Source organism: Aotus nancymaae, unplaced genomic scaffold (assembly GCF_030222135.1).
Source record: "Aotus nancymaae isolate 86718 unplaced genomic scaffold, 86718_ANA_hifiasm-v0.15.2.pri h1tg000010l, whole genome shotgun sequence".
NCBI lineage: Eukaryota > Metazoa > Chordata > Mammalia > Primates > Aotidae > Aotus > Aotus nancymaae.
Window position 1 is genome coordinate 1,205,001 of NW_026988421.1, and position 10,000 is coordinate 1,215,000.

The 10,000-nt window shown below is 44.7% G+C and overlaps 1 protein-coding gene across 11 annotated transcripts in view; it reads left to right on the plus strand.

Annotated features, from left to right (window-relative positions):
- Window positions 1–10,000, plus strand: part of EBF3 (EBF transcription factor 3) — a 131,227-nt gene that overhangs the window by 6,775 nt on the left and 114,452 nt on the right. The window lies entirely within an intron of this gene.

A 10,000-nucleotide genomic window follows, 5' to 3' on the forward strand; every position in this document is an offset into this window, starting at 1 on the left:
AGTTTCTGGCTTTAAACCTAGAGATATGTCATAAAATGCTTTTTGCTAATTTGTTAACAAGTATTTCATTTTTACGTTATTTTTCTCTCTGGTGATAGTTGAAGTTGGAGACTTGGGTGATGTTACTGTTGTAATTGTTGCCCAGTGTTAGAATGAATTTAATCTGCTCTCAATTAGTTGCAAAATGTGTCCTAATTTTTTTCCAATTGTGGCTGTCGTTTTATGTCAAGTAGCAAATATGTAACTAACAAACCAAAGTTGTTATAATTGAAACTAATTACACATGCTGGTTACATGTTCCAACATTAATTTTCATAACTCGATTAGCTGTATGTATTCTTTACATTTGCTGCTCTTCATGTTGCTGTGTCTCGTATTCCTTGGGCAAGGCTGCATCCTTTTAAGATACCAATCAGGAGCCCTAATGGTGCTAATGTGCATTTGGCATAGCTTTGGTTGAAGCAATGAAAACGCCACCACCCTCCTTGCCCAGCCCTCTCCCAGCTCGCTGGGTTTCCGTGCGGTGCAGGAGAGGAGGATTTCTTTCTTCCCAACAGTGGGTAGCAGCAAAAGGCCCAGTGTGTGATTGACTGCAGATTTTGAAATTGGTACCCAAATTGAATAAATGTTAGACGTGTACATATGACACCAGTTTTGTGAAGCAGAGGTTTGGACGGTTTTGAAGAGGGGTTGAATTTCCGCAGCTTTCATTACAGAGTTATCTTTTGATCATGAACTTTGCTGTCCAGTGTCTGAAAAATTAAACCCGGAAAACTCCATGAGTTAAGCCTAAAGAAATATGCGCCACCAGTGGAGAGCAATGCTAATGTTTAACTAGCTGGAATAGCTGTTTGCTTAGTGGAGAATGTTCGGTATCTGACAGAAGGGACAGCTCTCTTATTAGTAATCAAATAGGGTTGACCAGTTGTGGCCGTCACTCAGGCAATTGAGAACAAGTTCAACACTTTATAGAACTCGAACTACGAAAATCAATATAATAATATCTGTCTTTAGTGTTGTGGCTATGGAAATCATATAGCCTTAGATTATTGTAACTGAATTTATTTTATTTTTTTGATTGGCTTAGAAGTGTGTGAGCTGTCAGAGTCTTGTCTCAGTATAAATTGCTTGGAAAGGAGGTGCATGTTGGCTTTGAATGAAGGATTGTGAAAGTGTTTCATCTTTTGAGTGATACTTCAAATTTTAAAGGTGAATTTGTTTTTAAAGTGTGAGATTTCTAGCATGTCACAGTAATGAAGTAGCCATGTTGATTTGACTAACATTTCGGATGCTGTGTTTTCCCTCTAAAATCACTTCGAATTTGTGCAACATTCGATCCTTTATTGACTACTGATAGTCAGTAACTTTTAATACTCAGTTTTTATCATATGGTGGGAAATATCTTTCCCTGTATGCAGAAATATACTCTTTAATTCTTGTCTGAGAGAATGCTATCTTTTATTTGGTTAATTGAAATATGTGCTAAGATTACTCATATTTCTATAACCTAAGAGAAGTGTGTGATTATTTGATATTCTAGAAGCATGAGAGGAGGGGAAAAATGTAAAAACATTTGGTTAATGGGTTTACCATGTTTATTTGAATAAGGAGGATTGAAGCTCCATTTACGGCTGGCATAAATGCTTTGGAGGTCTTAATTATTGATGAAAAATCTGCTCTGCTTCTAAATTCAAAGATATGACAATTTTCTAGAAATTTTAATCACCATCTATGTTAGGGATTTTAAGGTAAGGATAGTTTTATGAAATGACAAATACAATGTACATTTTTAGCATTCTTAAGAAAGCTGTCACCTAGAATGGCAGAGTACTATTAGCATCGTGTTGTCTGCTGTAAATCCCTGTGAAGTGATTGCAATATTGGCACTGTCTCCAGCTTAAGGCATATTTCTACGTGAAAAAAATGAAGAATTTAGTGTTCACTAGGGCAGGTTAGATTAATCAGAGAAAGAAGAATACCTATAGGAGGTCAGTCACTTTAGAGTGATACCGTGTTTTGCAACTGAGATGCGTTTCAGTTTCATAATGATAATCATTTCTGTGGGGTGTATGTTTCCTCTGAAATTTAGTTGCTTCTGTTGAGTTTCTGGCCTGTGTTTTCTCTTGAGTATTGCAGAATAAAATGTCCCACCAGAATGAGGAATCAGTTTCCAGGTCCCCATCAGCAGCATCTCATTTGGTTAGTTGGCTTAAAAGAGAATTATAGACAACGTGCTTTGCCGGCTCCTTGTGGCCTTTGGATACATTTAGCAGGTTCTGACCAGATAAGGCATATTTGTCCTGAGGATATAAACCAATAATTCCAACCTGAATTGAGATCAATGGGCCCACATTTGTTCCAACCCACACCGAGCCTCTTCCGGCACGTTGAGACTGCTTTTCTGTGTTATGAGAACAGAGAAGTAAGCTCCCTGCTCTGGCAGGGTAATCACATTCTATAGACTCTGATGCCTTAAATCAATTAATTACACAATTTAGTTCAGTTATCTTTCAGAAGCATTAAATACTTATGAATGGCATGAAGACCCTTCGGAGTAAAAAAAAAAAGGCGGGGGGGCGGGAAGTGAGACTGTTTCCCATTACAAAACCCTTTTCATGCACTGCAAAGGTTTCACTTACGTTAACTGTTTTCTTTCTCATAAAACATTGCTAGAGAAACAATTTTTTAATAGCACCATGGTTATAACTATATGCAGTGTATGTAAAATAATATAACAGCTTATGGAGCAAAGGAGAAACATAACATTGTATGGTCAATAAAGAGATACTACAGGAAGAAAGTATCTATGGTAAATCGTGTGACCTGCAGAGAACCAAATGCAAGTAAAGGAAGAGTGCACACACATGCACACGCATGCACAGACATGCACACCTTTTCTACATATGTATCTACACGTGTGTGCACACACGCATGATTTTTTATGGTATTGCTGAAAAGGATGGGAGTATCATTTTCCTCATGGAATAATGTTTTCTGGGAAAACACGAAAGCAGATGGTCTTCATTAGGAACACCCATTGTCCACATATCCCAACTATGAACAGATAAATCTCTCCTGTTTCACCCGTGCATTCCAAGGGCTGCAAATGATTACAGGATGTCGGTGTAGCTGCTAAGCCAACACCACACTCTGGCTCCTATCACTTGCTCGTGCCATCCCGGTCTGTTTCCCAAGGAGCTCTGGAAATGCCCAGGAAGGTGCATTCACCTTTCCTTCCCTTCTTTGCTTGGGCTGAGTGGACCAAAGGTGCGAAGTCCAACTGTTGCAAAGTGGGAGGCCAGCTGTGGGGGTGGCGGGAGCAGGGGCTGTGGCTGACCAGGCCGGCCGGGCACACGCAGGGGCTCCACGCAGTGCTGGGAGCGGGCTCGGTGGGGCGGTTCCAGATGGCACCGTCTCTGGCGTCCCACTCGCTGGCATCTCTGTGGCAGGCGGTGCCCCCTCCCCAATCAATCTGGCATTAGTCTATAGAGTTGGGAGACTTATCATTCCAAGTCTGCCCTACTTTCCTGTCTGGAAGCCAGACATCTGTTTATCCCATTTTCTTTCATACAGAGTTTGGAATTGCTTTAGTTTTGGTGGTGGGGGGGTGAAGTTTTGTCATATTTAACAGCTGTTATAAAATTTCAACCCTGTGGGCTCTGAAAATACTTTTCAGCTGACCTCAGATTTTTATGCGTAATTGACGTTGCATCGTAGGGAAATATTATTTGCTTCACCTCCATTGTCTGTGATTTCACATTGTCTCGAGTCAGATGACCTGGCTCCCCCCATTTCAGCTCCGCGCCCCACAACCCTGCACAGCCTGACTTTGATTCATACGTGCGTTTTAAGTTTACACCTTTAAAGTGACTGTGGAACGGTAGCCCGATTGGAGATTTTCTTTTTCTGTCTTTTTTCTTTCTTTCTTTTCTTTTCTTTCTTTCTTTCTTTTTCTTTTTTTTTTAGTCAACAGTGTTTCCTTTCACTTCCTGTCACAAAGGTCAAAGAGAGCCGACCTTTGCTGGCAGCCCTGCTCACTGAATTATTCATGGGATTGACTTTTTGTCAGCACACACAGTTGTGCTCTGGGACATTTTATTCATTTACCTCATTTAAAGCGCCTTTCTGCACCTGTTCAAGTATTAATATCATGTAATTTGGGCCTAATGCCGATTTTGCTGAACACTCATTATATTTTTTATTAGCTATATTTCCAAACGATTATGTATGATTATTACCAAGCCTTACAAACAGCACCGGGCTATTCCCTAGCCCTTTACATCTTCTTGTCAGGTTGTTTTCAGAAGCGGGGAGGATAAACATTTGACCAGTCCCAATGTTTTTATTCCTACTCCATCTCCAAGCAGAGAACTTAAAGCTTCCTCCCTCATGGCTTTGCACGAGCGTGATTAAATCCAACCCTGCTGAAGCTGTACAAATGCCAGCATTTATAAGGTCAACGCTTTTGTTAAAAATGCTATGTAAATGAGGATCTGCAAAAAGGGACATTAAATAAAATTAAATTCATTGTCTTCTTTAATGTCATTTACATTTTGGCTAAGCCCCGGCCTGTCAAGGAGGATTTTAAAAATAATATTAATTACACATCATTTAGGGCTCCAAGGTTTTCTATTCAGTAGCATTTGGATAACCTGCAAAACGGAGACTGTTTATTAACTTCTTAAATGACAACTTGTCATTTCATCTGCATAATGCAATGAAAACAGTATAGTTTGGTGTTAATTTTTCCTTCTCAGTTTTCTTAAAGATGCGAATATAATTATCATTGGATAGGCCTTGGGGTCCTGGAGCTCCTGTCTTAGCGGAGGCTGTGCGTTGGAGACGCTCTTTGGTTCAGGATCTGTTTTAATACATTGGGCTTCCGTGAAGGGAAAATATTGGCTAGAAATTTGGCAATATTAAAGCACCCTTTGGATGAATGAATGTGGCTACAAAGAATCTGATTCTGGCTGGCACCAGCCCCATTTGGCTTCGCCGAGCTCAGGTGTGAATGGCTGTTTTATTCCCTGGCAGCGCCAGGAGGGAGAGGCAAAAAGTTCACTGCATTCATTCATCCCTTCAATTTTTTTCTCTCAAACTTCTGAAAATAAACAGAAAAGGAAGAGCTGCATTATGGAGGCACAATGGCATGCTTTCATTGAAAAAGGGAGGCGCCAGGAACAGTGCCCACTTTGTAGGTTTGCTCTGCCCGTAACCTTACGATGCGCGTGTGTACCACGCTGGCGGCACGGTTGAGCCTCCGCTGTGTGCCACAGCGTGCGTGGTCGCCTGCTGCAGTGGGTTGGGGCCGCCACCAGGCCCAGGACTGCATCTCTGCCTGGCCTGTGTAAGGACTGGACCGCCAGGCCAGTCAAGGGCTGGGTTTGAAAACAAGCCACACACCCACGATGACTTCCGCATCACTCTCCACCAACTCGGATTCCCCTCCGCTTGTGCAAGGGTGAAAACCTCTTCGTGTTGCCTGCCTGGGACCCGCAGCCACAGGCAGCCGGGTATGAATGTGCAGGGGTGGAGGCCAGGGCTGGAAGCAGGGCTGTCAGAAGCTATACTCTGGGAGGCATGTTGACGCAAACCATGTTGCTCCGCTGCGGCAGCCTTATCAGGTGAGGAGCGAAGATATTGCAGTGCCTGTAATTGTGTTAGGATGGCATGGGTGAATTGGATTACTTTATGGAAAGCCGTCCAAACTGGAGGTTCTGTTACGCATGCTTACAGGAAGCAAATAATTACTCTGTGCACCAGAAGATAATTGGGGCTGGCCAGAGGCCTTCTCCTGATGCCGAAGAGAGCAGGAGAAGCTGGCCTCGTCAAAGCCTTAAGGAGACAGACCAGGGGGATGGTGATCTTTGCTGGGCATAGGTGGCTCACTGTGGTGCTGTAATTTTTGGTTACTTTTTAAAGATGGTGAATAATTTATCAGAATTCAAACTAACAGTGGCAAAGGGAGACACGTCGGAGAAGGTAAAAATTCCAAGCTCTAATGATGGAAATTGTCGTTGCAGACAGGAAGTGATTGACAAGTGGGGGTACAGGAAGTGAAAACTCAAGGAGCTTAACCTGCAGTTGGCAAAGCTTCTGGAGCCTACACTTGGAGAAAATGAAAACCATTCCCTCCATCAGCTTGCCAGAACACAGCTCCTCTTGTTTGTTTATCTCAATAGCAAATCTCCCAAAAATGTTTGTGGTCCAAACTCTGTATAATGAGACATTATGCTGGCATCACACATGCTTTCAAATAAAAATACGGCTATCATTTAGAAAAATTAGTGCAGGAATTTTACGGTTTAAGGTTTTTTTTGTTGTTGTTGTTGTTCCGGTTGAATTTCATAAGCTTCTTAGACTTTGGGGCAACTAGCATTCATTAAATTGTAGAAGCTTGAGAAAACTGTTTTCAAAACGATGTATTCAGAAAAAGGTCAGTCGTATCTGTCAAAAGAGTAAATGCTATAAATTTGCCAACAATTCGAGGGAGGGCACTGCAGGGTATAGGGAAACTCTTATTTTAGTTGTTTTTGAATCACTCATTTCCCCTTCCCTTTAAAAACAACACAAATGAGAACGATCCCTCTCTAATTCCTTTGCTGGTAGTTGCTCAGCTAGAAAATACTCAAAATTCATGCAGGGCTGTGGTGCCCGAGTGGATGGGCGCATCCTCTGCAAACAGCGGTGGGGGCGGCGGCTGAGCCTTCCCAGTAATTCACTAGGAAATGAGTTTAACATGTGCGGAAAGGAAGGGGCTCTCGGTTGTGTTGTTGTAGGACATGGAGCCCAGGCCCCGCGAACGGAAGGAGTCGGCTCCAGCGTGTCTCTGCTGGAAGACGGAGCTGCCTGCACATCTGGAGAGGAGGCCGTGCATTTGCCCAGACAGGCAGCTCCAGCCGCCGCCCCTGCCTCCGCCCCCTCCCCTCCCTCCTGCCTCCTCCCTCCTCTCCCTCCTCTCTCCACCCTCCTGCCTATATTTTCCTCTGTCCCTTTCAGCAGAAAGCAGTTGGGGGCAGGGTGCCATGCTAAAGCACACGAGGAAACAAAACTTTGGCAGTGTTTAAGGCCCTAAAAGCATTTGCTCTTGTGATGGTGAATTTACAAAAAGGGAGAAAGACCAGCCTTGACCGCTGAGGCCTGCCAGCTGGGTCGAGGTTTCCACAATGGTTTCGTAAGAAACTACACCCGCTCCCGCTTTCTGTAAGTTTTCATTGAATTGGAAAGCTGGCACAGAGATGGCCAATCTGGATGTTAGGGAGCCGCTGGAAACAGGTCTGGAGGCCTGTCCTGGGGCCATCTGAGGGTGACATGTGTGCTGCACAAGCTCACAAGGATCTGATTATGGGCACGGGCGGGCAGCGCGCGCCTTCCCCAGGCATACATGGGGGATCCCTAGCAGGCTACCCCAACTCTGGGCAGCGGTGAGGCCTGCATCCAAGGTCATGCTCCCCCAAGAGTCCCATCACTTGGAATAGGGTCAGTAAGGCCCAATGGAGGAGTGCCCTTTGATTTTACATGACACCCAGGAAAGCCAGCCTGGTCTCGTCCTTGGAACCCGGGATGCTGCTCACCAGCCCTGCTTTGGGGAGACGCTCCTCCCTGAGTGCCCTGTAAGTTTTTTGAGAACTTCAGCACCAGGAGATGTGGCTGGCAGGAGCCTAAATGCTATTCTGATAGATGAATGCAGGTGTCCTTTCCAAGTTGTCCTTGTTAACCACACGTCTGGCTCCGCAGGATGACATCCCATGGCCAGGAGGAAGGACTGGGAGTGCAAACAGCTTGGGGGGCAGGGCGTGAAGCAGGGACATTGAAGCCACACCAGCGACAGGCACCCCTAACCTGGCCTTGTCTTCCTCTGCATTGGATGTGGATTCAAAGGTGTTCTCATAACGCTTTGAAACAGTGACTATCTTTTAGAGCAGTGTTAGGTTTACAGAAAAATAAGCTGAGAGTTCCAAGTTTCCACATCCCCACCTTCCTCCGCCCCCCGTTTCCCCCAGGGTTGACGTCTTGCGTTGCTGTGGTACCCTCATCGTGCCTGAGCCGATGCTGGTAAGCCACTATGAACTGAAGGCCGCAGTTTTCACTGGGTTCACTCTTGGGGTTGCATCTCTGATGGGATTTGGCAAAACTGTGACATGTACCTGCTGTCACAGTGCCGTGTAGAACAGTTGCACGTGTGTTCCACCTAGCCAGCCCTCCGCCTTTCTTGAACCCCTGGCACCCCTGGATCCTCTTACTGTGTCTCGTTGGTAGCGTACATTAGGCAGTCTTTCCAGACTTGCTTTCTTTTTTTTTTTGAGATGGAGTTTTCGCTTTTGCTGCCGAGGTTGGAGAGCAGTGGCCCACTCTCGGCTCACTGCAACATTTTCCTCCCAGGTTCAAGCAATTCTCCTGCCTCAGTCTCCTGAGTAGCTGGGACTACAGGCATGTGCCACCACGCCCAGCTAATTTTTTGTATTTTTAGTAGAGACGGGGTTTCACCATCTTGATCAGGCTGGTCTTGAACTCCTGACATCAGGTGATCCATCCGCCTTGGCCTCCCAAAGTGATTACAGACGTGAGCCACCGCGCCTGGCCCAGACTGGCTTCTTTCACTGAGCAGTGTGCATTTAAGTTTCCTCTATGTCTTCTTGTGACTTCTTAGCTCGCCGATAATACTCTCTTTGAATGTAATTTTTGTTTCTTCTTAAGGGTTTCTGGGCACTCTGCTTCCTTCCTTTAGGCGTCTTGGTGTTTTGTAGTGAAATCCTTCACTCCTGAGCTTGTCGGCAGCCGGTCACGTTTTGGTGTTTGGATGTCGTCAGTGGAGCTTGCCTGTCCTGCCTGGCTTTTTTGTTTTTTTTTTTCAAAGCATTTGGTTCCTTTGCAAAGAAAGAAATGAAAACATTTTAACTTGATATTCAGAATTTAAGTGGCATGGCTCAATTTCACTTATTATAAGGGGTTTATTATTTCCTCAATAATACTATTTTGGAATATTTAAATAGCACAGGCCATAAAAGGAAAATGATTAAACTATTGGGAAGGCAAAGGTCCCACACCGCGGCATAAAAACGGAGTGAATTCTGCATTCAGTGTAGTTGTTGGCTTTTTTGGTTTAATAAATTAAACTACAAATTTTCCTAATTGCCAAACAAAATGTTAGGCCAGCTTTAGCCATTGCTGACAGTAAAACACAACATAAAACCTGCTGAGAGTTATATGTGGTATTTAATACGAGACAGAGTAATGCAAGGGTTTTTATGGTTAAGTATGAATTCACACCCACAGCATTTGTTTCCCATTAGGAAAGGTTTGTAAATCAGATCAGTGTGCCGGGATGGGGTGGTCCCCCGGCGGCCCCTCTTCCTTGATATTTGGTTATTGGAAATGCTGCCAAAGGGAGCTCCCTGTCCATTTCCATTTTCTCAATGAAGCGGTTCGTCCCCTGACACAATGAAGATTGGGTCAGGAAACAAGTGGGGGATTGGATTGGACGTGCTGCTGGTCCCCACCGTCCGAGGTCATCGGCCCGATCCAGCCACTGGGCAGCCGCCATCAGTTACTGAGACGTGGGCTGCCAGGTCCCCAGCCAGCGAGGCCCCAGGGAAGGGTGGAAGGACCTGGGAAAGTGCTTGCAGAGGGGGAAGGCCGGCCATCACTATCATTTATTAAATTTGACAAGCAGGTTCTAAATATAACAGCCCTTTCCCCAAAGATCATTGCTTTGAACAAATAAATGAGTTATGCAAGTTAATAAACGATGAGTTTCCCCATCCAGAGGTGCACCTTTGTGTGGCTCAAAAATAGATCCTGCCCTCTCCCTCTCCCCCCACCAAGGACTGATCCTCTCTCCCTGTTGCTGGTCACCAGAGCACCTGGCTGGGACGCATGGCCTCGTCTGCTGTGTGGCACTCCAACAGCAATCCACGAAAAAGCTCAGAAACAAAAATAAACTGGTCTTGGTTCGGAATATCATGACACATAGATGTGCCTTACAGTTTTAAAAATACTT